The following is a 13736-nucleotide window of genomic DNA, read 5'->3' on the forward strand; positions in this document are numbered from 1 at the left end:
TGTCTGAGAGAGAGAGAGAGAGAGAGAGATAATCCACCTAACTTTTTTTTTCTTTCATTTTCCAATGTAATTTGGACTCGCTTTTCACACACTAACGATAAATACAAACGAAAAGTATCAATAAATCATTTTCTCCACTTATAACAGAAATTCCGAATAATAAGTTGTTTTCGAAATTGCTTACCATGTTTGTGACTGAAGTGCGGAATAATGTGAAATTTTTCTACTTCCCGCATGCTTCTGGTTGGATGTAGTTGTTTGCCACCATTACTGATTAATCATCATCAAAATGCTTCCTTATTGCTTCTTCCAAATGTATCTACTGTCGTTTCCTTTAAAATGCTGTACTGTGAAAATTTTTATGTCAATTGAAGTTGCTATATTTTGGTTTTTTTTTTTTATTAACGAAATATCTTAAGGCTGGTTAAAATTTCCAGGAAGGCAGTTTTAATAATCAATCAGCATTTAAATTCATAAGGCTATTAGAATGTTAATTCTGATAGTTTTCCATTATTATAAATATTTCTTATTTTGATAACGTCCCCAAATCAGAAATTAATTATTTCGTATTTGTTTTGTTGGCATCTTTATGGCTGGTTTCTTACATTAATAAGTCATGATGAAGATCAAAAGCATTTTTTTTTTGTTTTCTGTTTTTTTCAACATTGAACCCCGCCCCCCCCCCCAAAAAAAAACCCTGTTAACTCGTTGGAAATGCAGTTAAAGTAGATTTAGCTATATATTCAGCTATATATGTATGCATGGAGTATATATTTTCATCATTGAAAGATATATTGCAATCTCAGTTATTGTAAAAGTGGATTATTGTGATTAATGCTAAAGTAACTATAATATATTTGACTTAAGCAACAGTCAGATATTATTATTATTTTTTTACTTATTTTATCATATATATATATATATATATTTTTTTTTTTTTTTTTTTTTCTGATTCGGAGGTAATAGGAGATTGAGAGAATCGTGAGTAATGGCTGCAGCAAAGACGGGTCACATAGCCCGTAAAATGCCGCAGCCCAGAAGGATTTGGAAAATACCGCAGCTGCAAACGTATCCGCTACCGCTCCCTGAGCATGTCGTTAGAAGCGCATCATCATCTTTGCTTCCAACTTGGGCCCGCGCGCACGTCATCAAATCCCCCCCCTCTCTCTCTCTCTCTCTCTCTCTCTCTCTCTCTCTCTCTCTCTCTCTGGCTCAAGCTGGGAGTGTCCGAGGGCCGCAATAATTCGCACCTTTTGGTTTTAATTATACGCCGGCACTTACGATCCCGTCACGCATGGTCTTCGTGTTATGGAGTCCGGATATCCTCGGGTGTCGGCGCCTTTGAGTGCCCATATCTGGCGAGGCGCCTATCATTACGCCCCCTGAATTGAGGCTCGCGACTATCAATACATCTCACCATAACGATCGACGCCATTGTTTGAAACCAGTTGGTTTGTCATTTTGTCTACCGGTCCAGCTAGGTTCGATTGTTCACAGGTTGGCCACCTGGAAATTTGAGATAGACCAAAGTCTAATTGAGGGGACGAAGCACAACCCTTCGCCGTCCATCCGAGACACCCTTCACTTTCAGGGATACGAAAGAAATTAGTTGCTAACGTCAGAAATATAAACAAGAAAGTGGTCGTTAGCAGCAAAAATTCTTTATTAGAAATTTGGAGTGCTAATGTGTCTGGAAGGAAGGGTGGAGGGATTATGATCTCATCCGTGGCATTATTTGGTTATTTAATTAAGCAATAAGCATCTCAAATTTATTGTAATATAATATGTTCCTTTTGAATAGTCTTCTGAGCAATCCTCATTCTGTTAATATGAAATTATTATATGAATTAATCCGTATGATAAAATATTAATCACCCTGAGAATATTGTCACAGCCTCAAAACTAAAACCCATTATCAGATGAAGGCGTTAATCATCCTTTATTAACGTTAATGATCTTTAATTTGCCTAAAACAAAAAAGAGGAACAAATCACAGGAAGAATACGAGAATGCTTATGAATAATATTAGAACAGTTGTATACAGTACAAATAAGTTAGAGTGGTTGGTAATCGGGTAAAAATTTAAAAATAAAAAAAAAAGACAGCAAAAATATATTTTAAAAAAGTTATAAGTTAACGAGGAAGAGTATTTCTCATTTCTGAGCACTTTAATTCCAGAATTCATCACTTTCTCCATGACACGACACGATGAGATCTATAAATCACAAAATTGATTTCTGGATCTTCCTTGCAATTATTTTGCTAGGAATCAAATAATAGTGAAATATGAGAAGTGGGCAACCGCTGATCAAGGGGCCTTGATGACTATATATTGAAGCAGAGTAGCTGTGGGGTACTCATAAGATTTGAGATAAGTGACCGTTAATCTAATTCCTGTACAGACTTCTTGTTACGGATTCTGTCCCACCAGGGCCGGCCATCTCGGGGGTGCGATGGGTGCAATGCACCCAGGCCCCACGATCGAGTGGGCACAGTCGGTACACATTTGCGGAAACGTATTTTTTTCTTCTTCTTCTTCTAATTTTGCTTATAACTAAAGGGATTTCATCGACAGGATTTTAGGGGCCCCGGTAATAATAATATCTCTGTGTTTCTCTATTATATTAGTGTTTTGTGTTCAGTAAACGTTATGCTAACCTGTTATATTTCGAATGTGTTTTTTTTTTGTTTTGTTTTCCTGTGCAAAAATCATTTGCAGGTAAGAGGTTTTACAATACGTTTATTTCGAATCCTTTAATTTTTACCTTTGAAAAATATTTTAGGGCCCCAAAAGGTTTCTTGCACCCGGGTCCCTTTATGGAGAAGGTTGGTCCAGTGTCCCACAGACTTGGTCCTTTCCCTCGTTCTCTTTTAAATGCGGATGCCTCCAGAAATAAATAAATAAATTGGTGGTGTCGTTTTCTGCATGTTGTTAAATATCTGTTTTAAAACAAAACGAATATTTTAAAAAAAAGTTTTCGTAAGAAATCTTTAGTTGAAAAACTTTCAGTTATTATTGGAAGCTCACTTGAGGGAGAATTTACAAGTTTATTCATTTAGTAATTTTTTCTTATAATTTTTCTACTGTGTATTTTCTTTCTATTTCAGTTTTTATAAAAATATAGTATCCCAGATGTTTTCCTAGATAACAGATAGGAAATATAAATATTCTGAGTAATGTTGAGTTTTGGTTATAAAATCCCCGTCAAAACATTGCATTTTAGAATCACCGCATTCTATCACCATGAGCTTAAAGAAGTGTGTATGTGTGTATTCTGCAGGAAGTCCGTTGCGTGTGACTGTCGCACTTAACGCTTACGTGAGACTTCCCTCTGAGTTGGAGTCAGACGCCGTAGGGTTACAGTAGACGGGGAATGGGAGGTGGGGGGTAGTGGAAATCGTTATTTTGACACTCGGCTGCTTTGACATAACTCATTGAACCATTTTAATCATGCAAGATGGTATGCAAAATAGCTCCTCAAGCACAGAGATTCGTGGTCATTGTTTTTCGATGTCATGTAAGTCGAACATCATTTGCTAGAAAGTAATGACGTCACAAGTTAGTATCAGGTGGCGCGATTTTCGCGCATTCATGCGAAACACGTTTTACAAACTAGAGGGTTGGTTTATGACCATTGAACTGGAAAGAGCGGATGTCAGTAATAACGTGTTGTGTTATGGACCTTAACCAGCTGTCAACTAGTCTTGTCCAGTAAATTATGACAAGTCATATATCATGGATTTCACTGTGCTTACAATGTTATCTCCTGATGCGGTATCTAATAGTAGCTAGCAACTTAACGACTATATAGTAGACATACATGGTTTCCCGAATTTTATTATCGCACAGTCAGTTTGATAGTGACACTTGTATTTGACAGGATTAAATTAGTAATTAATAAATGGATATAGCCGTCACTTTCAAGAAAAAGTTCAAGATGATGAGGGAGCATAGTCTAAGTAAATAAAAAGTTTCACTTTTTATTTTTTTAGAATGATTATCATTCTAAAAATAAGACTCACTCATCTGAAAGATGCATTCATCTAGCATGTTAGTTCCATATCATGAAAATTTAACTGCTAAATTTAACCAACAATATTGCCTTCTTTACACTACTTTTGCCCAGTGGATGGTGTTCACGCTCTCTGACCAATAAACAGCTGTGGGTTCGCAGTTTATATTATGGACATGGATGGAATTCAACCCCTAAAACATTCACGAGCAACCAATCATGAAACAAATGGATTCTGCTTCCCTGGCTTCTTGACTGAAACCGAAATTCGTCTATTCAATAAATTCGAAAAACAACTGCAGGAAAGAAATGTGAAAAATGCATGATAAACTAAACTTTAGTCCAGGTGAACAAAAGTAAATCATATGCACAATTATTTAATTGTTTTGAAGAACCGTTCGGCATTATGTTTATCGCTGCATAGAAAATTCAAATCTTTGATAATGTTAAAAAAGCAGAACGCGAGAAATGACTTTTATATTGATTTTACCAAAACAGCGAGTTTTGTTTTTATTACTTAACTTTAATTTCCGCACCTTACGGTTGTCACATGTTGTCAGAAATTCAGAACTTTCCTTGCCCTCAATAGCATCATGTAATTTGTTGTATGATTCCTAAATAGATCATCAGAGAATGACTTAATGATGATTACAATTTATTAAACCTGCTCACAGTATGATTTTGAACTTGCGGTGTTTATATCGAAACACGCAGACATATTAAAATAACAAAACATAATTAGGATAACTGAGTGTTACGTAGTAGTTAACGAATTCGCAATGAATTCTGAGTTAATGAATTATGTTTAGCAACTTAGTGATAAACCCATGTGCAAATCTAATTTCCTAATTGTAGTGCCTAGACTAATTACGACTGGCTGACATTGATGGCTTTCAAGCACTTTGCAGTTGAATACTTGACAATTTTTGAGGTTTATGATGGAGCTTCTGAATAGAGAAAACATACTATATAGAGCAGCGGTTTCCAGTTTATGATCCGCGGTTAATCGTGGATAAGTTAAGAAGAATGGATAGTTTACTATGAGTGGCTTAGGTCTACGCGCAGACAACTACTTTAGCCGCCCCCAACTTAAGTAAGTTCGTAAATAGCATCTCCGTTTTGCAGCCAGTATGCTGTGAGCTTCTTCCCTCTGTGGCATGAACGAATTTAGACAGTACGCGATTTTTATTCGCCATTCTGAACAACACCACAACTTGTTGTTGGAGGCCTTAGGTAGCAACAGTTCCAGTTGTCATATGAGTGCAGGAAGCAATATCAATAATATTTACAAAACATCTGTAAAAGTAGCCTTCCCAGATATAACATCATCTCAAATCCAGAAAACATCACTTTTTAAGGACATCTTAAATTTTACGACGATATCTAGTCGAATCCTAGGCCTTTGTATAAGGCCCTAATTGGACTAATTTGCCAGTCAGAGAACTCATTATTCTGTTTCATGTTATGTTTCTTGTTATTCTTTGAGGGTAAACTCTGTTAATTGAATATAAAAATTATAATAATAATAATAAAGATATCACCTAAAGATATTCACAAAACATTTTACCAACCAACGGTCGATTGGTTAGTGGCCATCCTAGGTTTTAATGGTTTTACGAAAACTGAAATGCGAGATTATAATATTCACCTTGTAGGTGAAAATGTGTTAAAATGGTCACGTAAAGTATACAGTCAAACACAGAATTAAATTTATGAGTGAAATTTTAAAGTAAAAAGCAACGACTTATCTTTGTAGCTCCAGACAATCCTTTTGCAATCAACATATATAATGCTCTCAGCTCCCTCAATGGACTTTCAGAAGAGTATTGTTTTTGGTAGGTTTTCGTACAGATCTTGTCCGAATATTCCGAAATCCTAAATTTTGACTTACGAGAAGGAAGAAATACAAAGTTTTTTGCCTGCTTTTTTTTCGTTTTTGACTTTTGTCACAGATTTTGACAATTACAAATAAATAATAAAAAGTCTAAGAAACGAAATGATATTTTCAGCTGAATCGGATTAGATTCGATCGGATAGATTTGACTGTTTGGAGCAGAAGCAGAAAGAGAGTGCCATTTAAAAAGATGCTTGAAAGTGCTTCAAAATGCATGACATCCTCAATTAGAAATAAACGGAAGAAGAATTATCCTAATTTAAATAAAACTAAAGAAATATTGAGAATAAGATGCTAATTATAATAAGTTTAAGTCATCCTCAAATAATAGTTGTTGAAGAAAAAGTCTGCGAAAAACAAGTTAAATTTAGGACAAATGCTAGTTGCCAAGACTGGATATTGGGCCAGATTTTTACCTTAAGACAAATAGCAGGGAACTCTTATTTCATTTGATTAGAAAATAACCGAGTAGAAAGCTTTCCAAATCACTACCTTATACTGATTAGTACGTAGTTTATATTTAGTCGACAAATCAGGTATTATAAGTTTTGTTCTAGGTGTTTATCGGAACTTTTCAGACACCCCCCCCTCTCTTATTAAAATAACCAAAGGAGCGTAACAGAGGTATATGGAAACGGGTCATCTCATGTCCAGAGTAAAGAGGAATGATGGTTCTATACTGCATAAACTAAGATAACTGATAGGCACTTATTGACATGTGAATTATTTCTAAGTAAAAACTGTTTATTCCTAAGATGTATTGCTGAAACCGAAAACTGAAATCATAGAAAACTTCTGATTAAAAAAAGAAGTAAAGTATGATTTGTTTGCAGCATCTTAGAGTTTCTAGATGGCATTATCGAGTCATCGACTATTGATAAGCAAATATTGATATTATTTGTAACAATAGGTATTATTGTTACAAATAATGTAACAATAAGTATTATTTATTTATTTATTTATTTATTTGTTTACTTTTTATAGTATTATAGTTGCTTTAACTTCCTTTAGCATGCTGGAAGGAGAAAGGCAATCTCTTTTCTATAGAGCTATCTATTTTTATCAGCCAGAGTGCTAAACAAGAGGATGCGTGTTTGCGATGGGAATATTTGTTGATGAATGGAACGACGAAGTGGGGTAAATTTTGTTTGGAGACGAAATATTTGAACGCATACTGCGCGGTTGTCTCCAATCTATAAACTGGGCCTTATCCTTAAAACACGTTCCATCATTTATTTCATAGTTTACCCATAATTTTGTATTATCATAAACTCCGACTGCTACTTAAATAAATTAAAAAAAAAGCAGATAAAATTTAACTATTCCGATCTTGTGAAACATATCGCTTTACCACGATAAGCGGTAGATGTCAAAAAATTTCTCCACTTACCCAGATTTAGTTGTTCTTTCATAACATAGAGTCGTGGAACTTAGCAATGATCGCAGCAAAAAAAAATCAGCAGTATTAAATCTAGTTCTGTTCCAAGAAAATCGCTTGGGAATTTACGCAGTAAATGAACTCACGTGTAAGATAATATGAAGAAATATAAACAGCGTATTGAAACAACCAGAGCAGTTCTTTTTAATATTTGATAGTTCCGAGATATCAAGCAGTTAGATAGTTGTAACTTATTAAAAAAAAAAGTTGAGATCTTAGCAAAAATATAAAAGAGGAATATATCTGAAAAATGAGTTGCTTAAACTACAGAAGAAATTCTAAAGAAATCGACCGGATTACCTTTTTTATTTATATCTCACATTAGTTAACATATTTTAGAAAGGCAATTTAAATGTTATTCGAAAGCGAAGGATAGCCGTTAGGTCGTAGTTTTATTTTCGAATTTTCTGATTAAGTTAGATAATTCCAAGTGATGACCACTAAGAAGTCATTTGTCACCGATGGATATAGGAAGGGAATTATGATCCACTTTTATAATAGGAGTATTTTTTCCCGTACAAAATGTACCATAACGACAGAGATTCGAGAGTTATATAGAAAATCCAAAAAATCATTAGACCATTAAAAATCCCAAGTAACATTGCTTATAATAATTTATTTAAATATCACCTAGGCAATGCTAAAAATTAAATTTTATCTAAACATGACAAAGAACCGCTAGTGTAATCAGAGAGCACTGATGTGATAACTGCTCTTTGATTAGAGATAGAGAGAAATAATTTTATTCGAACCCTTACCACGATGCCAGGAATATTATAAGGGCTCTTCAGCTAAATGTGAATTATCCAGCCTTATATGGAGAAGGAGAGTAACTAATGGAAATTCAAAAATTTAATCTCAAAATGCTCACAAATCGGCCACAGAAAACATTTAATTGGCACGCTATACTGGACGATTTGGTTTACGGTTACGGAAGCAAAGGATACAGGGCTGATCGTGGGTAATAATGATAATAATAATAACTAATACAGATTATTATTATTATCATCATCATCATCATCATTATTGGAATCTCTGTAACTAGTAGTGATTGTGCAGCGCTTCCATATATGTAATGGCTTTTCGCAAGAATATTAAACACTGAACTTTGTAGTTTCAGTTTTCATGTAAAGACTGCTGCATACCAGCCAAACATAATCCTGACAGTTTTCCGTTTTGACTTACGAGGTGCAGAGCTTATAGCCAAATGGTGTTGAGAGAACTTCCGTTATCTTCATATCCATAGCAAAAGTGCAGGTGAAGAGTGCAGTAGAAGTTTATTGCTGTTTTTTTTTTTTTTTGAAGCAGTTTGTAGCTGTGTGGAAATAGTTCATTTGAAAGGCTCTCTTCCAAAGGGCAGACGTGAAAAGAATAAAACAGAAAGAGAAAAGCATGTTCGGTGTGTTTGCATTTGGACAATAAAAGGATGGTGGACAGCTGCTGCTCTTGTATTAACAGATGCAATAGAATGGGGAGGAATAATGGTTGGCAGTTCAGTGCAGCAATGATCATTGAAGTCACTGTAGAATATACACAGTGCTAAAACGCTGCATTTTTGAGAAAAAGGTTGAAGTGGATCTGTTAAGAAATGGGTCATCTGTGAGCTGATTTGCTCTCCTCTGGACCGCTCAAATATTCTGAGCATGGGCGGTTTGCAATTTCTATATAAGAATTGGTTGGTGCTGTAAAATAGAATGATGAACGAAAGCGAATGCCTAGATTTTAAATACTGAGGAAGCTACCGAGAGTAACCAGGAGAGACTGGAGTTAAAAATGAATCCACTCAGAGAGAGAGAGATCTGATCTTGTCAGGTGAGTTTTGTATTAATGACGGTAAGGGAAGGTGAACTGAGATCTCTTTCCGCGGAGAAAAGGCAAGACTGCGTTCTGGTGGCATTGAACGTGATCAGATTGCCGTCGCTCCATTGGAGAATCGTAAGTAGATCAGTGCTTAAGGCATTCGATGATAGACAGCTTCAGAAAAAATCTCACCTCCAATGAAAAATGACTCACAAAAGACCCAAAGAGTACATGTGTTCTTAAAATGCACGTAGCAATATGAACATTCAAATTGAACATCAGACAATTATTTGACTGTTCCAGTTATTTCTTTATTATTTTTTTTCAAAGGTGCAAATAATTCAAAATATGAACGTGTCTACCAATGACCGAGGAGCCAGTAATTCGACACAGTCATGAATCAGCGTATTTGAAAAATTTGGTGAAGTTAGTATCATTGTATGCCTTCTAGTTTTTAAGCATATTTCAGACTGATGAAAATTTCCAAGAGAAATCCGTGACGTATTAGGAGAATTCATGGTCAGTATAATAGAAAGGAATAGGCAATCATAATGAAATGCATGCACAGCACATGATGCTGTAATTTCTTAGAGAAACTGTGCAGATTGCAAGTATGTATCAATAGTGAAGTAAAATGGTCAAATTGTCTATTTTATGCCGAATATGAAAATATAAAGACTTTTAATGTCAATTCTACTGGCTCGCGAACTACAAATATTTGAAACAATTAAACTCCAATACTCTAAAACATAATTATGTTCTTTACTTTAACCATTTTTTTTTTTTTTTTAAATCAGGTATTCAGAATGTGTATATATCTCAAAGAAATAAATGTGTCAGAAATCAAGGCAGAAGAAACAGTTATCTTATCTTGAGAACAAGGTTCCTAAACCTCAGAGATAAATGTTGAATTTGCTCCATAAATATCCCCTCAACTAGTTATTTCTATCAAGCGGTATTCTAAAGACATGGTACGGGTGCGCACACCAGACACACACGAAAAAAAAAAAAAATGTACTGGTGGTAAAGTAATGCTGCCATTAATCTTCTAAGTAAACACGGCGTTAAGAATCACGTGGGGAGAACATCACCAGAGAAAGACAGAGTTTTCATAGCTGTTCCAAAACTATTTATAAAAGTGTGGAATAGAGGAAAGAAGGAATACACCTGAACCCAGGCAATCGTACAACAATGGAAAACGCTGCAAAAAAACGAAGCCATTCTAGTCTTTATTATTGACCATTCACAGCATGGCCGGAAGGAAAATGGTGACAACGGGCCGCACTTCAACTGCAGCATGCCGCTGTTCATTATTCGTCGTAGAACGTGACGATTACAACATGCCGTGCATTCCGGAATAAATTGACTTTACGCCACCATTTGGCCACGTGAGGGCTCTGTATTGAGCAGACCGTGGCTTACGACGCTGTCTTTGTGTTCCTTACAATAACTCCGTCTCGAACAGCCACTCCTTCCGCGTGACTTAATCGCAATCAACCACATAATCTCGCGAAATATAGCTCCTCGTCGCGTTGTTAGGAAGAATAAATCACAACGATTACTCACATTCACGCTTGCGCTCATACATGAAGAGAAAGCACCGCGACTTTTGAACAATAGATACACCCTTCTTCAGTAGCAAGTGTTGTGTTCACATTTCTCACATTTCCCCATTTCTGCCCTCGTTTTCGTCCGCCCCTGCTTCGTATAAGGATAATATTTGGCCCTTCCTTATGTAGTTTAATGTGTCTCATTTGGTTTGGTTGTATGCTCTTAACACATGGCTGGGCACCTACGTTGTTCTTTTGTCACAATTAAGATTGATTACCACACACTTCATGGAGTGTTTGATAGGAGAGTAAGAATCCTGGAGGAAAACCTTGAAAATTCGCCAGCTGAAATTCGCAGCATTTTTTGTTGTTGTTTTATCGATTTCAGACATGCATTATGATGAACCATCAGAAAGAAACAGAGTTTAATTGCTCTCAAATGTATTAGGTCTGCGTAATTACTTTCCGCAAATGCGCTGCACGTCTCGAATTCGTATAATGCTTCGTTAAACGCGTACAGTAACAAAGACATTGCGTATGAAGTCTTAAATCAAGGTTCGGTCGATTTGGAAAAAGATAATTTAAGAATTCCTTTGTCTTGTTACCCTTTATATATTTGAATACTGCGAAAATTAGCAAATAGACTAAAGGTGTCTTTAATATTCCCTTTCCAAAAATTAAAGAATGAACACTCTTTTATTTTAGTGTGATGACTATCTGTAAGGTTACCTCATTTTATTTATTTGGAGTCTCTTACTGGGCACTGTATGGTCACTCCCGTACCTCATAACGTTTTATAATTTAATTTCAATCATTCTGTCCAGTCAGTGAAGGTCGAAAATTATACGCTAATGATATGAAATCTGCAAATAGGCTATATTATAGGACGCCTCCTCCATCTCCTTCGAACAAAAGTTAGAAATATATAAACGGAAACTGCGACCTTGCCACTTCTAGTGGAGACTGGGCAGGGTCGCAGTTTCCCTTTCTACACAAAATTTAAGACAAATATGCATATCCATGCCTAACATGAGATTCGAATCCTCAGCCTGTTGGTGTAGAGCAGGTACGCTACCCTCTCTACCACTGAGTCGGCATCGCTGATATTCTGTATGCGAATATTAATAACACTGTAATACGGTTATTCTCACAATCTTGGAGTCAGTGGACGATTTCTAGAAAGACATTGTTAGCTAGTTTTTCTTCATATAAAAGAGACACTTGCTTTTGAGAAAACAACTACATACATTACTCACGTTCGTAGGAAAGGGAAGAAGCGGTCTATAATATAATATAGACTGCTTGCATATAATTAGTCTATAATTTTCGACCTTCACTGACAACAGTATGGTTGAGATTTAAATTCCTGTTAAAGAAACGAGTTGTCTCTGAATTAGGTAAAGGCAGGATCCCCATTCGTAAATGTTTCTCTCTTCAGCGGTATGCTTCGCAGTTTTTATTTTTATTTTATTTATGTATTTTGTGATTTTCTGTCAGCCACCATGAAACTTAATTTAACAAGGTCCAAGTGGCTTGGGAGAGAGAAATAGAAGAGGAGAGAGATTAACTGAATTCGCTGCAGCTGAACAACTCTTTATTCTGAACACATTTTTTTTCAAAAAACGCTTTGAGCGTTGGGATAAAGCGTCTTCACGAGTAGTCTGCTTGCATACAGAAGCTGTTGACATCAGTCCTCAGTATCGCATATTGCACAGCACAAAAATATATAATTTCTTTTCGATGTCTTTAGGCGTGAGACGATATTCTTTGCCTAGTGTGCGACCGGAAGAGGCTTTAAAGAAAATTTCCGTATCCAATCTCTTTCTCTGGAGAAGGATTCCGAAATAATAACCTTTAGCCCTTCCAGTGCACCAAATGTATTTTTTTGGTTTACAGCCATTCATGGGCGCGATTCGATGTGTGTGTGTGTGGGGGGGGGGGGTTATTAAATGACTGTAATTGTAATAAAATATATCAGTGAAATATTTTTGATTCACAAGATGCTTCTTATATTCAGACATGCATATAATGTTTGGACATATCCCCACAACAAGCAGGTTTGCCCTCTTCCCTTAAATGTACCTTTTCGTTCTCGCTGTGGTCCCTTGCAAACCTTCATTGGCCGACTGCTTTCACCAGTTTCATCCACTACTCACCAGAATATTCACATTAATAACTCCTACTGCGGTATTTTTTGCAGTTAGTTGGCTATTCTTAATGACGTAATAACACTTGAGAGGTCTTCGGCTCCTATCAGCTCTGGTAACAGGCATTAACAGAAAAGTATTTCATTTTTTATCTTCTCACATAGCTGTTATTTTTAGTTAAAAAGATAATGCATGTCCACTTTTGAAACAATGGATTCTGTTAATTTTTGCAAAAAAAAAAAAAAAAAAATTGCGTAACGCTGGTTGAGAAATACTGGATCAGGATGTAATTATCGGCCTGGTTGGCGGAGTGGTTAGCGTATCCACTCTCCTGTGGGGCATGGATATTTATGATTGTCTTTAGGTGGTAGAGGAATTTCATCTCCCGGTGTGAGACCCCACCCCTGCTTATTGGAGACTTAAAGTGGCTTGGAAAAGTTCCATGTTGGTTTGTAGTGCAGGATTTCAGGAGTATGCAAAAAATAAAATTAAAAATACAAAAAAGTATATAAATTTGATAAAAAATAGAAAAAAAATCCTTAGCTCTCCCATGTTACAAAATGTACCATAGGTCAAATAACATTCGTGCGTGGGTGCAACATTAAAAATACCTTCTCTGTCTAGTTTTATGAGAATATAGGATTTAAAGTGAAGGAATAATTCTGTTAGCAAAAGTTTCAGTGACGGCCGGTCCATAAATACGAACTTTGAGAGTCATGGATAACTCTAATTCGAAGAAGCATTCATGCACGGTATAGCTCCCGTTCTCTGGCGGATTCTTACTGATCCACAACTTATTTCGACAGAGATATTCAAACGACTCCAGTTTAAAAAAAAATTGAATTTTCGTATTCAATTAAAGAAAGAGCATTTTGAAAATAATAATAAAAAATA

At 35.8% G+C, this 13736-nt stretch overlaps 1 protein-coding gene across 1 annotated transcript in view; it reads left to right on the top strand.

The window, feature by feature from the left end:
• Window positions 1-13736, top strand: part of LOC150108813 (transcription factor LBX1-like) — a 183988-nt gene that overhangs the window by 99093 nt on the left and 71159 nt on the right. The window lies entirely within an intron of this gene.

The sequence above is a fragment of the Typopeltis vanoorti genome, chromosome 2, assembly GCF_054136105.1.
Source record: "Typopeltis vanoorti isolate ZY-2024b chromosome 2, IOZ_Tvanoo_1.0, whole genome shotgun sequence".
Classification (NCBI taxonomy): domain Eukaryota; kingdom Metazoa; phylum Arthropoda; class Arachnida; order Uropygi; family Thelyphonidae; genus Typopeltis; species Typopeltis vanoorti.